Source organism: Asterias rubens, chromosome 1, assembly GCF_902459465.1.
Source record: "Asterias rubens chromosome 1, eAstRub1.3, whole genome shotgun sequence".
NCBI classification, from domain to species: Eukaryota; Metazoa; Echinodermata; class Asteroidea; order Forcipulatida; family Asteriidae; genus Asterias; species Asterias rubens.
In genome coordinates, this window is record NC_047062.1 from 29307139 (window position 1) to 29327578 (window position 20440).

Below are 20440 nucleotides of genomic sequence, written 5' to 3' on the forward strand. Positions count from 1 at the left end.
AACTGCCACTTTAAACCAATTCTATACAGCAAATATCTCTTTAAACCTCACCCACCGAACCCAGCTAGAGTCTACCCTTCAACGGATACCACCCCCTCCCGGGAATACCAACCATCTCATCCAAACGTATCCCCTAGTCCTCCCAAACTGTATCATGCCCGTCTCAGCCCAACACTCCTATCCTTAACCCAAGCCCCCATCCCAAACCAGCCCATCCCATTACTCCTACCATCACCCAAGTCCTCATCCCAAACAGTCCATCTCATCACTCCTACCATCACCCTAAGCCCTCATCCCAAACAGTCCAGCCAATTACTCCTACACCATCACCCGAGCCCTCATCCCAACCAGCCCATCCCACTCTCCTACCATCAGCCCAAGTCCTCATCCCAAACGGTTCATCCCATCATCACTCCTACCATCACCCAAGCCTTAATCACAAACAGTCCATCCCACTCTCCTACCATCACCCCCAAGTCCTCATCCCAAACAGTCCAGCCAATTTACCTATCATCACCCCCAAGACCTCATCCCAACCAACCAGACCTACTGGCTGACCAGCAACCTCCCAGACCCTTGCCCAGAACTCAGAGCAGAGGCAACCCTTACCCTAGCCCACTGAGCAACCTCCTTGGCCCCTCAGCACTTAGAAATTTTACTCCTCCAGCCAAGCTCCAAGGCCCTTGGTAGGCCCTTGTAGGCCCTTGGTCAGCTCTCAGATCAGCTAGAAATCCAAGGGTTGAGCCAGGGAAAATAAATTCTGAAATATTTTCTAAGTCAGCCATTTTTAACTTCATCACTCCAAAAACCGTTAGATTTTTATAACAGCTCAGTAGCACAGCAGTGAGAGAGAGTGCTTACAGAGTGGAAGGTCCCCGGTTCAACCCCTACACATTTTTATTAGAATTAACAAAAATTCTTTATTTAATGGTAAAAAGGGTCCCCGGAGGGATTTGAACCCACCCTGCTCACAGCTCCAGGATTCCTGGGGCTGTGAGCTAGCCCGCTGCGCCACGGCGGCTCTTGAAAAAAATTGCTCGGAACTAATATTTAAACCTTAGAATGGATGGGTCAAATAAAAAAAAGGAAATGAACCCTATGACCTTTGACCTTAGCAAGAGTCACAAGAAGAAAAATAGAATAAAGACATGTATGTTGGTGTATGTTAAATGAAGGTTTATTTGTAGAACAAAAATAAACACAAATATTACCAGATGTGTTTAACAGGTAAAACTACAGACCATTAAGACTACATTACAAAGAATTTCAACAAAGTTTACAATTTAAACTAACAAAATAAATTATACAAAATATTTAACAGAGTAATGGACCTTATGCACATGACATCATTTGCGTAAAGCGCAATCAACTACAGGTCAAAAGAAGGTTGCGCATTGGCCCAATCACTAGACAGTGCGTATTGCCACCATTTTACCTCTAAAGTCTATCAGTGCTTTATCTTAAGTACAAACTAATAATTTAAAAGTAAAATTTAATTTCCCCTAATAACAGTTCAAAAACTGTATTCTCTTATCAAGTTGCCCCCCCCCCCCCCAATTTACTCTATCAGAGTTGAAAATAATACAAGTCAATTTTAATTCCTAAGAACTTCACAGAGCTTGCACTGCAAGCGTTTAAAACAAACTTCATTATGCATGGCATAGTCTTCCTTAATAATTTTAAAGTAAAATTTAACTTACTGTAATAACATTTAAAAAACTGCATTCTCTTATCAGGTTGCGCCCCCCCCCCCCCCAATTTACTCTATCAGAGTTTAAAATAGCAATAATTATTTTAATTCATAATAACCAACTACACAGAGCTTGTACTGCAAGCGTTTTATACATACTTCAATATTCATGGCATAGTCTTCCTTAATAATTTAAACGTAAAATTTTATTTCCCCTAGTGACAGTTCAAAAACTGCATTCTCTTATCAAGTTCCCCCACCCCCCCAATTTACTTCATCAGAGTTGAAAATAATACTAGTTAATTTAATTTATAATAAGAACTTCACACATAACTCGCAGTGCAAGCGTTTTATACATATAGGTCAATATGGTATAGTTTAAGATTGAACTTGGCTACTGCATAGAGAGTGCTCTGCTATCTTGCTGCCATTTTATTCGTTCTTACTAACAGCACCCTCCTACACATGATTCATTAATAAAACATTTCTTAAAGTAATATTTCATGTAATCATACAATAAAAGTGGTTTCATAAAATGGAAGCTTACTTAAACTTAATAAACACATCGATTTAATATTCATAGCAATTATTTACATCATTTCTTCTTTTCCTTATCACAGTTTATGTGTTACATGATACCCTTACAGAAAGCGAGGCTGCTTTTTTTGCCCGGGTTAATAAATGCACCGGCTGCGTTTAAAATGCACATTAGAGTCCGATGTCCGATATCCACAGTGCACGTTATAATTATATTTAATCGTTTTTCTTTTACCAACGCGACCAAAGATTTTATGAACTCCTTAAAGCTTATCTCACACATGGTGTAACTCTATCAGTTTCAATTTCTATTTAAATGAATTAGATGTTATTAAGTATATCATATTAAAGCATCAATTTTTTAATACAATTAAATGCGGTGCATTAATTGGAAAAAAATAATGTACACATTCAGCTCAGTGAGGTTGTTTTTAGTAACGACATACTATGTATTTTCCTGTTTGTGATGCTCAAAATGGATGCACATAGTTTTATATATTTAATTTTCAAATTAAACTGTTTCATAAAAACTAAATCATAATATTAATTTACATATAGGCCTGGCATCCCCAACTGATTATATATAAAGTTCATACCTGTTATAATTTAATGTTATTTTTTGTTAATGTAACTTTCGAGTTCAAATGACATTGATAAATGTTAGTTCTAATTTAGTTGTGGAATGTTAGTAGAAGAAAACTAGCCTTCATTACATAATGTTATAGGAATTATAATTATTATATAAAGTTCATACCTGTGATAATTTAAATTCAATTTTATTTATTGTTTCAATATTTGTGTCCTTCCCCCTTTTGTTAATGTAATTTTTAAGCTGTCATAATTTTTTTATCATAGGATATATTAAGTGTTTATTTTATTCAAATGACATTGGTAAAGGTTAGTTATAATTTAGTTGTGGAATGTTAGTGGAAGAAAACTAGCCATCATTACATATTGTTATAGAAATTATAATTAATCTATAAAAACTATTTTATTTATTATTAGATGTTAGTGGTATAAAGATCTGATTCAATGTTTAAAAAAACAATCAAAATAATTTGTTTTGTGAAACAGACTTTCTTGTTTACAAAGCCCAAATCATTAATAGTAAGTTTATGTTTGAATTTGTTAAATTTTGTAATATCTACATTTGTCTGTGAATTATGAAGAAAAAACAATAACACATTCTAGTGCATTTAAGTATTTTATTCAACCAAGACCTATATGATGAAACAAATGTGATATTTCCGCAATATTTTAAACGCGCGACAACGTTATGTTCGCACGACTCACGCTCAAACCCATCAGCAGCAACCTCTTTCTTATACCAACAAATAAAATCAGTGAATATTTAGTTGCTAACAGCACCCTCCTACACATTCCTCATTAATAGAACATTTCTTAAAGGTAATATTTCATGTATTGTAGCCCGATCATACAATAGGAGTTTTACATTATCAAAGCTAACTTAAACTTTATAAACACACCGATTCAATATTCAAGCATTTAATTATATCATTGCTTATTTTTCATTATGAAAGTTTATGTATTACATGATTGATACCCTTACAGAAACGAGGCTGCTTTTTTCTTGCCCAACATAATGAATGCACCGACTGCGTATAAACTGCACATTACCGTCTGATATCAGCGCGCGCTCATAAAAAAACCAATACCCGAGATTTTATAAACTCGTCAAAGCCAATCATATACTTTAGTGTAACTCTTTTTATTGAAATAAACTTTTGTCTTAATAGCTATTTCAAATTAAAGCATTAATGGTTGAATTTTATTGAGTGTTGTGCATACATTAGCAAGAGAAATGCACACATTCAGATCGGTAAGATTGTTTTTAATAAGGACATACATGTATTTTCCTGTTTGTGATGCTCAACAATTAATGCAGATAATTTTATATAATTGATTTTCAAATTTAACTGTTTCATTAAAACTAAATCATAACATTAATTTACATGTAGGCCTGGCATCCCCAACTGATTATATATAAAGTTTGTACCTGTTATAATTTAATGTTATTTTTTGTTAATGTAACTTTCAAGTTCAAATGACATTGATAAATGTTAGTTCTAATTTAGTTGTGGAATGTTAGTAAAAGAAAACTAGCCTTCATTACATAATGTTATAGGAATTATAATTAAACTATAAAAAATATTTGATTTATTTTCAGATGTTAGTGGTAAGATCTGGTTCAATATTTAAAAAAACTATCAAAATAAGTTGTTTTTTGAAACAAACTTTGTTATTTACAAAGCCCAAATCATTAAAAGTAAGTTTCATGGTTTATATTTTTATTTGTTAAATTTTGTAACAAAATTTGTCTGTGAATTATGAAGAAAATACGATAACACGTTCCAGTGCAAGTATTTTATACAAACAAGACCTATATGACGAAACAAATGGGATATTTCCGCAATAATTTTAACTCGCGACAACGTTATGTTCGCACTACTCGCGCTCAAACCTATCAGCAGCAACCTCGTTTCTATACCAACAAATTTAACCAATGAAAACTAATATGAGGTCTAAAAACAACCAGCAAAAGGTACTGTAAACACCCATGATAAAGTTTAACATAACGATAAAAATAAAAATAAATGCATTGTTACATAAGTACACCACTGCAAGCATTTTATTTTTTAGTTTCAACTTTGGCCTATCTTTTTGGGGGGGATTTCTTCAACATAGTTAATTGATGGGCTATCTTTGCTTGAACCTAAGGGAGTTTGACCGTGAAGAAGCAGCACGCACCTCCGCACAAGGCAGAAGCGGCACACACCTCAGCATCACTGCAGAAGCGGCACGCACCTTCGCATGACAAGTGCAATCTCACAATGTCACCATTATAGGAGCTGATACTCCCATGATAAGAGACAGACTATAATGGGATACACTGCAAGACATCATACTGGGGTGACACGCCTTCAACACTGTGTCGTCTCCAACTTAACATTACTTTTTGGGGGGATTTCTTCTACATAGTTAATTGATGGGTTATCTTTGCCTGAGCCTAAGGGAGATTGACCGTGAAGAAGCAGCACGCACCTCCGCACAAAGCAGAAGCGGCACACACCTCTGCATCAATGCAGAAGTGGCACGCACCTTCGCATGATAAGTGCAATCTCACAATGTCACCATTATAGGAGCTGATACTCCCATGATAAGAGACAGACTATAATGGGATACACTGCAAGACATCATACTGGGGTGACACGCCTTCAACACGATGGATTCTCCCTTAGTTGCTGTATTTTTTGTTGCTAAGATTAGGGTAAGGGTTATTATATTCTATTATATATTTAACATTTCTATTTTGGGGGATTTCTTCAACACAGTTTATTTATTGGCTATCTTTGCCCAAGCCTAAGGGAGTTTGACCGTGAAGAAGCAGCATGCACCTCCGCACAAGGCAGAAGTGGCACACACCTCCGCATCAATGCAGAAGTGGCACGCACCTTCGCACGATAAGTGCAATCTCACAATGTCACCATTATAGGAGCTGATACTCCCATGATAAGAGACAGACTACAATGGGATACACTGCAAGACATCATACTGGGGTGACATGCCTTCAACAGGCTGTTCATAAATTTTTGTTGGTAAGATTAGGGTTAGGGTTATTCTATTCTATTCTATATTTCAAATTTCGCAATTTATCGCAATTTCAAAGTGCAAACAAAATTGCTTTGTGCTTGCTTGCAATTGTGTACTTATTTACAAGATGTTAATTAAAATGATAATAACAATATGAAAGATACTTATTAAAGGCACTGGACACACATTTGGTAATTGTCAAAGACCAGTATTCTTACCTGGTGTATCCCAACATATGCATAAAATAACAAATTTGGGCACATAGGTCATCGAAGTTGCAAGAGAATAATGACAGAAAAAATACCCTTGTTGCATAAATTTGTGTGACTGTTTTCAGATGCATAGTAAAAGGCTTCAGCTGAAGTCTTTTTTATTTGAGTAAGAAATCACCTCATTCTCAAAATTACCTCAAAAACTACGTTACTTCACAGGGAGCCGTTTCTCACAATGTTGCATACTAGCAACAGCTCTTCATTGCTAGTTAGCAAATAAGTTTCTACGCTAAAAATTATTATGAGTAATAACCAATAGTGTCCAGTGCCTTCACACTTCTACACAAAAGTAACATACCAATAATAGAAAACATATTTTAAAAGGGGAGAGGTTACCAGCACTTACACCCTTAGCCAAGATCCTCAGCATCTGGCCGTAAAAACACAGAACTGATCAGCTAAAACAATAATTAAAAGCACAAGAAGTGCATCATTAATTCAAAAACCTATTTTGAAAAAAGGGGAGAGGTTACCAGCACTTACACCCTTAGCCAAGATCCTCAGCATCTGGCCATAAAAACAACACAGGAGTGTTCAGCTAAAACAATAATTAAAAGCACAAAAAGTGCATCATTATTTTCAGACGACTGTTGAAGGAAGTGACCAAAGTAGCTTGTCGAACAATAAGAGGAAGACCGTTCCATAAGGTGGGAGCAGGATTGACCCCCATAATGCGAAGTAGAGACTCTGTGGGGAGATTGCAGTAGACACTGTGATGATGAGCGTTCGACAACGAGGATGTGTATTATACGAGGTTATAAGTTCAGAGTTACATGCAGGAGCGAGATCATGTTGAGACTTGTAAGTGAGCAACATTGGCTTGAACACAACATGGCCCTTGATCGGCAGCCAGTGGAGACAGCAAAGAATCGGGATGATGTGCTCATTTCTTGGAGATCATGCCACAACGGGCGTGAAGCAGTGTTCCGAATGAAGCTTATTCAGTTCATAAAAACACATTTATAATACCTTACTGTTAAAGATAACAAACTAATTGTTACATCCATGAATGCTTGCAGCTAACATGCCTTGTCGATAGCGATGTTTTCATATGCGTTGCTCTCCTTTATACCCAGTATCCTTGATGGCATCAGTATTTTTGATTCCATTCTGCACTTCTTTTCAGGAAACTATTCCCTTTATCTCCGTCTCTGAAAGGTCAAGTTTGAAGACCAGAAATTAAATATAATCCAACAATTTTAATTTGCACATTAATTGCAGAGTTGCATAGAACTGGTCAGGCCCCCTAATCAAGTGTGGTGTAAATTGTTGTTTAAAGTATGATCATATATTTTTTGGCCAAGAGCCTGCCACTTAAAAAATGACAGTGAATCGACATCGGCAACCAGTGGCATAGAACCAGAGGCCTGCTGCTCAAGAAATTACAGTGAACCAACATCTGAAACCAGTTGCATAAAACTAGAGGCCTGTCCCTCAATAAGCGCAGTGAACCAACATCGGCAGCCAGTGACAAAAAACAGAGGAATGTCCCTCAATAAACAAAAGTGAACCAACATCGCAAACCACTGGCATAGCATAGCACCAGAGGTATAGCACCAGAGTATTGTCGCTCAAAAACCGACAGTGATCCTGACAACAAAAACCACTCGCATAGCACCAGAGGCTGACAACAAAAACCACCGGCATAGCATCAGAGGCATGTCGCTCAAAACTGACAGTGAATCGTCATCAACAACCAGTGATATAGCACCAGAGGAATGTCGCTCAAGGAACAAATAAACCGCATCAGAAACCAATGGTCCAGCACCAAAGGCCGGTCACGCAAGAAACAACAGTGAACTGACATCGACAACCAGTGAATAGCACCAGAGGAATTTCGCTCAAGGAACTGAAGTGAACCGACATCCAAAACCAGTGGCATATAGCATAAAAGGCCTGCTGTTAAAGAAACGCCAGTAAACCGACATCGGCAACCAGTGACGTTTGCACTAGAGGAATGTTGCTCAAGGAACGAAAGTGAACGGACATTGGAAACCAATGGCATAGCACCAAAGGCCTGCAGCTCAAGAAAATGAAGTAAAGCAACATTGGCAACCAGTAGCATACCATCAAAGGTCTGTCACTCAAGAAAATAAAGAAAAGTAACATTGGCAACCAGTGGCATACCACCAAAGGTCTGTCGCTCAAGAAAATAAAGAAAAGCAACATTGGCAACCAGTGGCACACCACCAAAGGTCTGTCACTCAAGAAAATAAAGAAAAGCAACATTGGCAACCAGTGGCACACCACCAAAGGTCTGTCACTCAAGAAAGTAATATAAACAACATTGGCAACCAGTGGCATACCACCAAAGGTCTGTTGCTAAAGAAAGTAAACTAGTAAAGCAACATTGGCAACCTGTGGCATACAACCAAAGGTCTGTCACTCAAGAAAGTAAAGTAAAGCAACATTGGCAACCAGTGGCATACCACCAAAGGTCTGTTGCTAAAGAAAGTAAATTAGTAAAGCAACATTGGCAACCAGTGGCATACAACCAAAGGTCTGTCACTCAAGAAAGTAAAGAAAAGCAACATTGGCAACCAGTGGCATACAACCAAAGGTCTGTCGCTCAAGAAAGTAAAGTAAAGCAACATTGGCAACCAGTGGCATACCACCAAAGTTCTGTTGCTAAAGAAAGTAAATTAGTAAAGCAACATTGGCAACCAGTGGCATACAACCAAAGGTCTGTCACTCAAGAAAGTAAAGTTAAGCAACATTGGTAACCAGTGGCATACCACCAAAGGTCTGCTGCTCAAGAAAGTAAAGTTAAGCAACATTGGCAACCAGTGACATACTACCAAAGGTCTGTACCTCAAGAAACGACAATGAATCCACGTCGACAACCAATGGCATAGCACCAGAGGAATGTCACACAAGGAGCGAAAGTGAACTGACATCAAAACCCAATGGCACAGCACCAAAGTTCTGTAGCTCAAAAAAGTAAAGTTAAGCAACATTGGCAACCAGGCATAAATAACACCAAAGATCTGTAGCACCATTGGCAACCAGTGGCATACCACCAAAAGTCTGTTGCTAAAGAAAGTAAATTAGTAAAGCAACATTGGCAACATTGGCAAGGTCTGTTGCTCAGGAACCGACAGTGAACCAACATCGGCAACCAATGGCATAGCACCAAAGGCCTGTCGCTTAAGAAAGTAAATTAGTAAAGCAACATTGGCAACCAGTGGCATACCACCAAAGGTCTGTCACTCAAGAAAATAAAAAAAGCAACATTGGCAACCAGTGGCATTTAACCAAAGGTCTGTCACTCAAGAAAGTAAAGTAAAGCAACATTGGCAACCAGTGGCATACAACCAAAGGTCTGTCACTCAAGAAAGTAAAGTAAAGCAACATTGGCAACCAGTGGCATACCACCAAAGGTCTGTTGCTAAAGAAAGTAAATTAGTCAAGCAACATTGGCAACCAGTGGCATACCACCAAAGGTCTGTCACTCAAGAAAATAAAAAAAGCAACATTGGCAACCAGTGGCATTTAACCAAAGGTCTGTCACTCAAGAAAGTAAAGTAAAGCAACATTGGCAACCAGTGGCATACCACCAAAGGTCTGTTGCTAAAGAAAGTAAATTAGTAAAGCAACATTGGCAACCAGTGGCATACAACCAAAGGTCTGTCACTCAAGAAAGTAAAGTAAAGCAACATTGGCAACCAGTGGCATACCACCAAAGGTCTGTTGCTAAAGAAAGTAAATTAGTAAAGCAACATTGGCAACCAGTGGCATACAACCAAAGGTCTGTCACTCAAGAAAGTAAAGAAAAGCAACATTGGCAACCAGTGGCATACAACCAAAGGTCTGTCGCTCAAGAAAGTAAAGTTAAGCAACATTGGTAACCAGTGGCATACCACCAAAGGTATGTTGCTAAAGAAAGTAAATTAGTAAAGCAACATTGGCAACCAGTGGCATACAACCAAAGGTCTGTCACTCAAGAAAATAAAGAAAAGCAACATTGGCAACCAGTGGCATACAACCAAAGGTCTGTCACTCAAGAAAGTAAAGTAAAGCAACATTGGCAACCAGTGGCATTTAACCAAAGGTCTGTCACTCAAGAAAGTAAAGTAAAGCAACATTGGCAACCAGTGGCATACCACCAAAGGTCTGTTGCTAAAGAAAGTAAATTAGTAAAGCAACATTGGCAACCAGTGGCATACAACCACAGGTCTGTCACTCAAGAAAGTAAAGTAAAGCAACATTGGCAACCAGTGGCATACCACCAAAGGTCTGTTGCTAAAGAAAGTAAATTAGTAAAGCAACATTGGCAACCAGTGGCATACAACCAAAGGTCTGTCACTCAAGAAAGTAAAGAAAAGCAACATTGGCAACCAGTGGCATACAACCAAAGGTCTGTCGCTCAAGAAAGTAATTTAAACAACATTGGCAACCAGTGGCATACCACCAAAGGTCTGTTGCTAAAGGAAGTAAATTAGTAAAGCAACATTGGCAACCAGTGGCATACAACCAAAGGTCTGTCACTCAAGAAAATAAAGAAAAGCAACATTGGCAACCAGTGGCATACAACCAAAGGTCTGTCGCTCAAGAAAGTAAAGTAAAGCAACATTGGCAACCAGTGGCATACCACCAACGGTCTGTCACTCAAGAAAGTAAAGTAAAGCAACATTGGCAACCAGTGGCATACCACTAAAGGTCTGTTGCTAAAGAAAGTAAATTAGTAAAGCAACATTGGCAACCAGTGGCATACAACCAAAGGTCTGTCACTCAAGAAAGTAAAGAAAATTTACATTGGCAACCAGTGGCATACCACCAAAGGTCTGCTGCTCAAGAAAGTAAAGTTAAGCAACATTGGTAACCAGTGGCATACCACCAAAGGTCTGCTGCTCAAGAAAGTAAAGTTAAGCAACATTGGTAACCAGTGGCATACCACCAAAGGTCTGCTGCTCAAGAAAGTAAAGTTAAGCAACATTGGCAACCAGTGACATACTACCAAAGGTCTGTACCTCAAGAAACGACAATGAATTTACGTCGGCAACCAATGGCATAGCACCAGAGGAATGTCACACAAGGAGCGAAAGTGAACTGACATCAAAACCCAATGGCACAGCACCAAAGTTCTGTCGCTCAAAAAAGTAAAGTTAAGCAATATTGGCAACCAGTGGCATAAATAACACCAAAGATCTGTAGCACCATTGGCAACCAGTGGCATACCACCATAGGTCTGTCGCTCAAGAAACCACAGTGAAACGACATTGGCAAACAGTGACAAAGTACCACAGGCCTGTCGCTAAAGAAACGACAATGAACTGACATCAGCAACCAATGGCATAGCACCAAAGGTCTGTTGCTCAAGAAAGTAAAATTAAGCAACATTGGCAACTAGTGACATACCACCAAAGGTCTGTCGCTAAAGAAACGACAGTGAATCGACAACGAAAACCAGTGGCATAGCAACAGAGGAGTGTTCCTCAAGGAACCAAAGTGAACCCATATTGACAACCAGTGGCATACCACCAGAGGAATGTCGCACAAGGAGTGAAAGTGAATCAACATCAAAAACCAATGGCATAGCACCAAAATTCTGTTGCTCAAAAATGTAAAGTTCAGCAACATTGGCAACCAGTGGCATAAATACCACCAAAGGTCTGTCGCTCAAAAAAGTAAAGTTAAGCAACATTGGCAACCAATGGCATACCACCAAAGGTCTATTGCTCAAGTTGAATAGCAATAGATCCCTGCCATTCAGAAACGACAGTTAACCCACATCCGCAACCTGTGGCATAGAACTAAAGGAGGTCGTTCAAAACAATGACAGTGAACAGCCATCAACAGCCAGTGGAATTGCAATAGAGCCCTGCCGTTCAAGAAGCGACAGTGAACATCAGCATTCTGTGGCATAGAACCAGAGGCCTGCCATCCAAGAAATGGCAGTGAACCGTCATCAGCACCTGTGGCAAAGAACCAGAGGCCTGCCATTCAAAATGACAGTGAGCAGACATCAGCAACACATGGCATAGAACCAGAGACCTGCGCTCAAGAATTGGCAGTGAGGTAACATCACCAACTGATGGTTAGAACCACAGGCCTAGGCTCAAGAAATGACAGCGAGCCGACATCGGCAACCAGTGGCATAGAACCAGAGGCCTGCCGTTCAAGAAACGACAGTGAACCGACATCGGCACTCTGTGGCATAGAACCAGAGGCCTGCCGTTCAAAAAACTGATAGTGAACGGACATCGGCAACCAGTGACATCGAACCAGAGAGGCCACACAATATAAGTACAAGTTGCCAAGCTTGGGTGGCTTGCGTTAATGGTTCTGCAAGAAACGTTGTTGTGGTCAGACCTGTGGAGCCGATTAGGAGTCTCGCTGTTGATTCATCGGGCAACCACCAGCTTTGCAGGGGAAACGCTTTGGCAGTGGGATTTGCGGCATTGTTTAAAGAGCAACATGCATTCTACACATTCATTTGGTATCAGGGGTAAACAATGAGTAACAGTAAAATTACCTTCTGCTGGGGACCGGCAATCTCGGTAGTCTAGTTGGTAAGACACTGCTCTAGAATTGCAAGGGTCGTGGGTTCGAATCCCACCTGAGTAATATGCCTGTGATATTTTTTCACAGGACTCGGGAAAGTACTGAGTATACAGTGCTGACACACATCGGTGTATGGGTAAAACCCAAAATGAATATTCTTTATCCCTGATGCAAATTTAACATCTATTATAAGGGTATACGTGTTGTGAAGTTACCTTTTACTGGGGAGTGTAGCTCCTGCATCATCGGCTGGTCTAGACATCTCTTTGTTGACGGGTAGATGTCTTTGAGCTCCTGCCTTATCGGCTGGTCCTTGACATCTCTTTGTTGACGGGTAGATGTCTTTGAGAATCTGCATCATCGGCTGGTCTTTGACATCTCATTGTTGACAGGTTCATCGGCTGGTCTTTGACATCTCATTGTTGACGGGTAGATGTCTTTGAGCTCATGTATCATATGCTGGTCTTAGACATCTCTGTGTTGATGGGTAGATGTCTTTGACTGACTGCAACACAACGACAAAAAAATGCCTATTTAAACATTTGCCCATTATTAAAGCAATTAGTTTCAATTGATTGCTTTTCTTTGATTTGATTTCTATATCTTCAATCAAAATTAAACAAAGACAAAACATTAAAGCTGCATCAAAGTTAAAGGAACTTGTTTTATTCAAATCAAAATTTTCTGATTACAACAAAAATAAGCAGTACTCAAATTTTGTGTCCATATGACTGTTGCTAATTTTGTCTTTTGAAATCAAAATAAGCAACATTAACTCAAGATGGCAATCGCTTGAAACACTTCTATTGAAGACTGATGTTGGTACTCTCTCTCAGAATGAAACTAATTTATCAAATAGTTTGCTGAATTAACCTACTAAAAGCCAAGAGTATACTACTGTGAATTTACTTTGTACTGGAGAGTGCAGCTTCTTCATGATAGGCTGGTCTTCATCATCTACTTGCTGATGGGTAGATGTCTTTGAGCTTCTTCATCATAGGCTGGTTTTCATCATCTACTGGCTGATGGGTAGATGTCTTTGAGCTTCTTCATCATAGGCTGGTCTTCATCATCTACTTGCTGATGGGTAGATGTACTTGAGCTTCTTCATCATAGGCTGGTCTTCATCATCTACTTGCTGATGGGTAGATGTCTTTGAGCTTCTTCATCATAGGCTGGTCTTCATCATCTACTTGCTGATGGGTAGATGTCTTTGAGCTTCTTCATCATAGGCTGATCTTCAACATCTACTTGCTGATGGGTAGATGTCTTTGAGCTTCTTCATCATAGGCTGGTCTTCATCATCTACTTGCTGATAAGTAGATGTCTTTGGAGATGCAAAGGCTGACTGCAACACAAACAAAATATACAGTTTGCAGCATTTGTTTATAAAGAATAATACCTGTCTAAAAAACTGATAAATTTAGGTTTGTTTTCGTAAAAAAAAGAAAAAATAAGCAGCAAGATAATGATTACCTTAGAAATTACTGGTTGTAGTCGAAAGTATGAAAATCAAGCAAAGTCTATGCCTAAGTTTATTAACCAAAACTTTAACATTTGTCATAATTGTGTTTAGATTACCAATCATGAGGTGACCTCACCCCAAAAAACACCCAGTGACTCTGAATCAATCATGAAACAAGATACAAACACCTATGAAGGAATTGTATTAATGCGATAATACATGATAATAACTCAGGCCTGTATGTTTTTGAATGGGGGCACCAAGGTAATTTCTCCTTGGTAAACGACACCTGATGAGAAAGTTGTAAATATGTACTGTATTGTTTCAAGGGCACCAAGGCAATGACCAGGGGGCATGGAGGCAATTGCCTTGGTTGCCTCCGTGAAGTTTCAGACCTGTGTTTAAACAAAAGCAACAACATTCACTCTGCATAATTACTTAAGCGCTCTATTAGGGACATGGGGTAAAGTATACTTTTACAGGATTCACCTTTAACTTGAGAATGAAGCAGATCCTCATTCACCATAGGGTTGTTTGGGACATCTACTTCTTGAAGAGTAGGTGCTGCTGGAGATGTTGAGCATGACTGCAACATAAACAAAAGTGCACAATTTGCATTAATAAGACTTTCCAGCAATGTCCTTGTATTTCGATTTGGTGCTCAAGGCGCAGAATCCCTCTTTTGCTGAACCACACCCAAGAATGCCTCTGTGCAAAAATGTATACTAACAAGTATTTGTTTTGTGTTTTCATCCGTGCTATTTTAAGCAAGATAAGATGCTTTTACATATTAAAACTTAAGTGTAACAGAACAATTAATTAGTGCTTTTTTATGTGATTGGGCCTACGACATTTTTGCTCCGACACAACGACATGTGAAGAAAGATACTTTGCCTCATTCCAGTCCTTGTCCTTGACGAGCGTCCACTTAAAAAACATGCACCATCTGCAAAGAATCATACAACATTGAACAGTAAAGACTAAAAAACAAAAACAAAAAATGTTGCATGCAGAAAATTAGATGTAACCCCCCCCCCCCTTGAGTAATAAAGAATTCTTCTTTGTGTTCAGCTTGCACGGATTCAGGAATATGAATCACAATAGGTACAAACACACAAAGAAATTCAGGTTCACTCCAGGTGAATGCTTGATTACACCTCAGCAATAGCTGGATCACTACCAGTCATATATCATCTCCACTCTGGTTGGATGACATCAGTGGCTTAGGTTCACTCCAGGTGAATGCTTGAATACACCTCAGCATAGCTAGATCACTACCAGTCCTATACACCACAGCATAGCTGGATCACTACCAGTCCTATATCATCTCCACTCTGGTTGGATTACATCAGTGGCTTAGGTTCACCTCCAGGTGAATGCTTGAATACAACACCTCAGCATAGCTGGATCACTACCAGTCCTACTAACACCATTGCAACCCTTTCATCAGATGCAGTTAGCTGCTAAGAGGTTCCCCCATCAATGAAACAGTCAAACACCAAGACTCAATTTAATAAAGTGTTATATTTATTTCCAAATTTACCACTGCAGTACATAAATAAATTAACAGGCAAACAATGAGGCAACATGTGCATCTTTTGTGTACAACGTTATTGACGGCAGATCACTTCTAAATGTGGGGGGGGGGGGCATTTGTTTTCCTGGGTGTTTTTTTTCTTCATTTATACAACATTTTTTATGTGGGCTCAAAAATTAGAAAAAGAAGAGATAACACTATCGCTAAAATATATGAATCAAACTTAAATAATTAGATAAATAAAAAAGAAAATATTTTTGGGGATGAAAAAAAAGGAAAACTTACATTTATTCGCATGGTAAATAACATCTTAAAGGGGTTAAGATTCAAAGAAAATGTGCCTTTGTATGTCCACACTTCTTTTTCTCGTTTTCATTCTCTCGTTGTTCCTACTTTCACAATTTTTTAACCAAAGAAAGTATCAACATGTTTTTTTTTTCACAGAAATGATGCCCATTTTTAATGTATAGAAAAAATTCATGACCTGGATCGGCAAACGACTAATTTTGCTAGATCGCATCATAATGCACAAATCTTTGCTTAGCATGAAATTTCTTCCTTTATAAAAACAGGATTACCAACCAAATTTCCACGTGATGTTCAGGATAAGTAAACAACAGCTGAATGCCAGTGACAAGCAATTTGCAGCAAATTAAAATTTGGTTGGTAATCTTGTTTTTATCAAGGAAGAAATTTCATACTAAGCAAATTTTTGTGCTTACAGGCTTTATGAAATTGGGCCCTGATGACAGCCAAACATTCCCAGTTGGACAAAATACACATCGCAATAATGAAAACTATTTGATACAGCACATTAAAACAAATTCACTTCAGGGGTTCATTTAATTTGGGGCAAATTTATTTCCTTACATACCACCCAAAAATGATCCATAATCCAGTGTACAATCCAACAAAATAAGGGGCACTTGACAAGAAACACTTGTTTGACAAAGAGCTACAAGTTGTAACTTTTGCTTCAAGACATTCACAACTGGACAAAACACACCACAAACATTTATACAAAAGAAATACCAGTTGAGGGTAATACTTTACTTTGGGGGTCTGAATTTATTTTCTTAAAGGAACATTTACAGAATTGGTTTTGCAAACAAAACGGAAAAGTTTCTGTATGGCGCCACCACTTTTTCATTCGATATGAAATAATATAGTATCTAATTTACCTCAATGAGATATCCTTTTTTGTAAAAATGAGTGAAAAGGTGGTGGCGCCATACGGAAAGTTATCCAACAAAACAGTTGCTGGCAGTGTAAGCATTTTTTGTAATCCACCATATAGATAAACTGACAAAGCTGTAGAGGTTTGAGAGCGATCGGCCATCTGGGTCACGAGAGAATAGAGAAAAACCGATCACACATTTTGCATGACATGGATACGCTCACTGAGTGATAAACTCCAAACAGGAAATTTGATTATTTATTTCTCATCAAGTATTACATTTCAGACAGAAATATTTCAAGGGATGTTTTCTACTATCATCAAAATTAGACTGTGTTAGTTTTATGTAAATCTGTGATCTTCACGATATTTTTTTTTACCAATTATGTAATTAATGAAAATGGATTGTTCATTTTACAATGTTTGGGGACAAAATTCTCTTTGCTTTCGGGATAATTAGTTTCTAAACACTTCACAAGGTTCATTCAATGTTTAATTTGTATTGAGAAACGAATAAGTTTATAGTGCCCAATCTCACAAAGTTGTTTTGAAAAGTAGAAAATTCTGCTTAGCAAATTTCTTGGCTGAGCAAAAAAATGACAGGGGTACCAGTCACAGCAATGATGACTGTATGGTGTTCTGGCTGGTGAGCTATTTTTGCTAAGTAAATTTGTTTTGAACTGAAGCAAATTTTGTTGAGCTAATCAAATTTTGTTGAGCCTATCAAATTTTGTTGTGCTCAGCAAATTTTTGTCCAAGACTTTGGGCTTTTCTACATTGTATACATGTAAGAATCAACTGTAAGTTAACTGAAGAAAGTTTTGTATTGACTCACCTGAGCAACTTGTAGCTGTAACACGCTGTTCCTTGTCTATGTGATTGCATGCTTCACCCTGAGCAACTTGTAGCTGTAACACACTGTTCCTTGTCTATGTGATTGCATGCTTCACCCTGAGCAACTTGTAGCTGTAACACGCTGTTCCTTGTCTATGTGATTGCATGCTTCACCCTGAGCAACTTGTAGCTGTAACACGCTGTTCCTTGTCTATGTGATTGCATGCTTCACCCTGAGCAACTTGTAGCTGTAACACGCTGTTCCTTGTCTATGTGATTGCATGCTTCACCCTGAGCAACTTGTAGCTGTAACACGCTGTTCCTTGTCTATGTGATTGCATGCTTCACCCTGAGCAACTTGTAGCTGTAACACGCTGTTCCTTGTCTATGTAATTGCATGCTTCACCCTGCAGGGAGGGACACATATATCAGTGCAGCAAACATAATGTGTGTGGTAACAAGCATCCTTCATAGGGCTGGTTGACACTGCATAACAAATAAAGACACAGTTAAATACATGATGTTGTGCTAACATGTATGTCACCCATACCCCAAAACCGCTAATCCATATCCAACTATAAAGTATTTCATTTGGCACATGTTTTGGCTAATACTAGCTCTCCTCAAGTAAAGAGTCTGTGAACAATAGTATAAGGAAACAACAAGGATAAGGTGGGGGCCCTGGCTGTGGGGGAGGATACCCTGGCAGTGGGGGAGGGTGCCCTGGCTGTAAAGGGGGGTGGCTCTCTGTAAAGGGGGGGGGGACTGGCTGTAGGGGAGGGTGCCCCGGCTGTGGGGAGGGTGCCCCGGCTGTGGGGGAGGATACCCTGGCTGTGGGGGAGGGTGCCCTGGCTGTGGGGGAGGGTGCCCTGGCTGGGGGGAGGGTGCCCTGGCAGTAAGGGGGGGGGCTCTCTTTAAAGAGGGGGGGGGGCTGGCTGTAGGGGAGGGTGCCCTGGCTGTAAAGTGGGGGGGGGTCTGGCTGTGGAGGGGGGGGGCTTTTTTTTGGGGGGGGGCTGGCTGTAGGGGGAGGGTGCCCTGGCTGTGGGGGGGGTGGGGCTGGCTATGGGTGGACCCTGGCTGTGGGACGCTGGTACATACCTCTAACTTTAATGCTGCTCACACATTGTGGCGAATAGTCCTGCGAATATGAATATTCATGTTCATCTATTTAGATGAATTTCGCGATGATTTCGCCCAAAAATTGTGATTGGATAGTGATTATTTTTGTCTCGGTCTCACCCCTCGGTCGTCCCCCGTCAGCCCTTTACTGATCAATATCTTAAAAATATTTTACGAATGCTTGCCAATGCTTGCCAATGCTTGCCAATGCCTTTACAAATGTTGCCAACGCTTACGCACGCTTTACCAAACTATTACCAATGCTACCAATGGCTTACCAATGCTTAAGAAATGACCGTCTTTACTACAGTCGCTGAAATTTAGAAAGCGCTTTCTGAATTTTCTGATGCTTACCAACGCTTACGAAGACACAACAAATGTTGTGAAGTTTGAGCAATTGCAAATACTTCCATTCGTAAGCACATTCGCTAGCATTCTCCAGTGTGAGAGCAGCATAATCAAGGTTTCACAATTTAATGTCCTAAAAGAGTCAATCAATAGAGCTTTTTGATAATGTCACACAACACAAAAGCACAAAGGGACACAACTTCTTCTTCAAGACACAGCTCCATGAACCAAGAGACTAAACTTGAGGCAAAACCTCTTTTTCCACGAGTGTTGAGTTAAAGCCATTGGACCCTTTCGGTAAACAGTATTGTCCAAGGCCCACACTTTGTGTACCACAACTTCTACATCAAATAACAAACCTGTGAAAATATTTATGTAAAAATCGATTAATATTATTATTATTATTTCAGTTAAGAACAAAACAAGGTTACCATCCAATAATTTCATTAAAATATTTATCACATGTGACTGGTCAGTGTGCAGTGTGACTGGTCCTTTTTCTTGTTTTTGCTTAGCAGAAAACAGTTAACATTTAAAAGCAATACATTTCTAGGCAGCTCTATAAATTGTTGAAATATTTCTGTCCTATTTTGGTCGAGGTCGCGGTTTTCACCGCTGACGAAACAAAAACCCGACATCAATTTTGTTAGACCTGTCAGAAAAGATATGCTCGAGGATCGGTTTTAATATTCGAACAGAATAAAGCACTTACATATATTTATTGTTATATTGCATTGCACATGAAGTAACTACTGTCATAAAATTAAGAAAATAAGAGAATTTTACCTGGCCTATTCGTCATGCTTTTCAGTCACATGTTCTGCCTCGTAGAAAACCCAGATAGCCAGCATCTGACGTCATACATCCAGGTTCGCGTCCCCATCGGTACTCCGTACTTCTCGACACGTGTGGACGAGGTTGGATTAAAGGCAGTGGACACTTTTGGTAATTACTCAAAATAATTATTTAGCATAAAGCCTTTCATGGTGACGAGTAATGGGGAGAGGTTGATGATATAAAACATTGTGAGAAACGGCTCCCTCTGAAGTGCCATATAGTTTTCGAGAAAGAATAATTGTCCACAAATTTGATTTCGAGACCTCAGATTTAGAACTTGAGGTCTCGAAATCAACTATCTAAACGCACACAACTTCGTGTGACAAGGGTAGGGTGTTTTTTCTTTCATTATTATCTCGCAAGTTCGATGACCGATTGAGCTCAAATTTTCACAGTTTTGTTATTTTATGCATATGTTGAGATACACCAACTGTGAAGGCTAGTCTTTGACAATTACCAATAGTGTCCATTATCTTTAAGACAAACATCTCCGCTCTTTGCTTTCGTG

The 20440-nt window shown here is 39.2% G+C and overlaps 1 long non-coding RNA gene across 3 annotated transcripts; it reads right to left on the minus strand.

The window, feature by feature from the left end:
• Window positions 1–6243: 6243 nt before the first annotated feature.
• LOC117295297 lies at window positions 6244–19950 on the minus strand. Of its 3 annotated transcripts, none has more exons than XR_004519672.1 (7): window positions 19882–19950; window positions 17630–18035; window positions 14970–15026; window positions 14570–14666; window positions 13525–13963; window positions 12831–13120; window positions 6244–7262 (listed from the first exon to the last, which is right to left on the minus strand). It is a non-coding gene; the product is annotated as an uncharacterized LOC117295297 (long non-coding RNA). The 3 variants fall into 3 exon arrangements; XR_004519671.1 differs by having other exon boundaries at window positions 17630–18114; window positions 19882–19949; XR_004519675.1 differs by lacking the exon at window positions 14970–15026 and having other exon boundaries at window positions 17630–18114; window positions 19882–19949.
• Window positions 19951–20440: the final 490 nt, after the last annotated feature.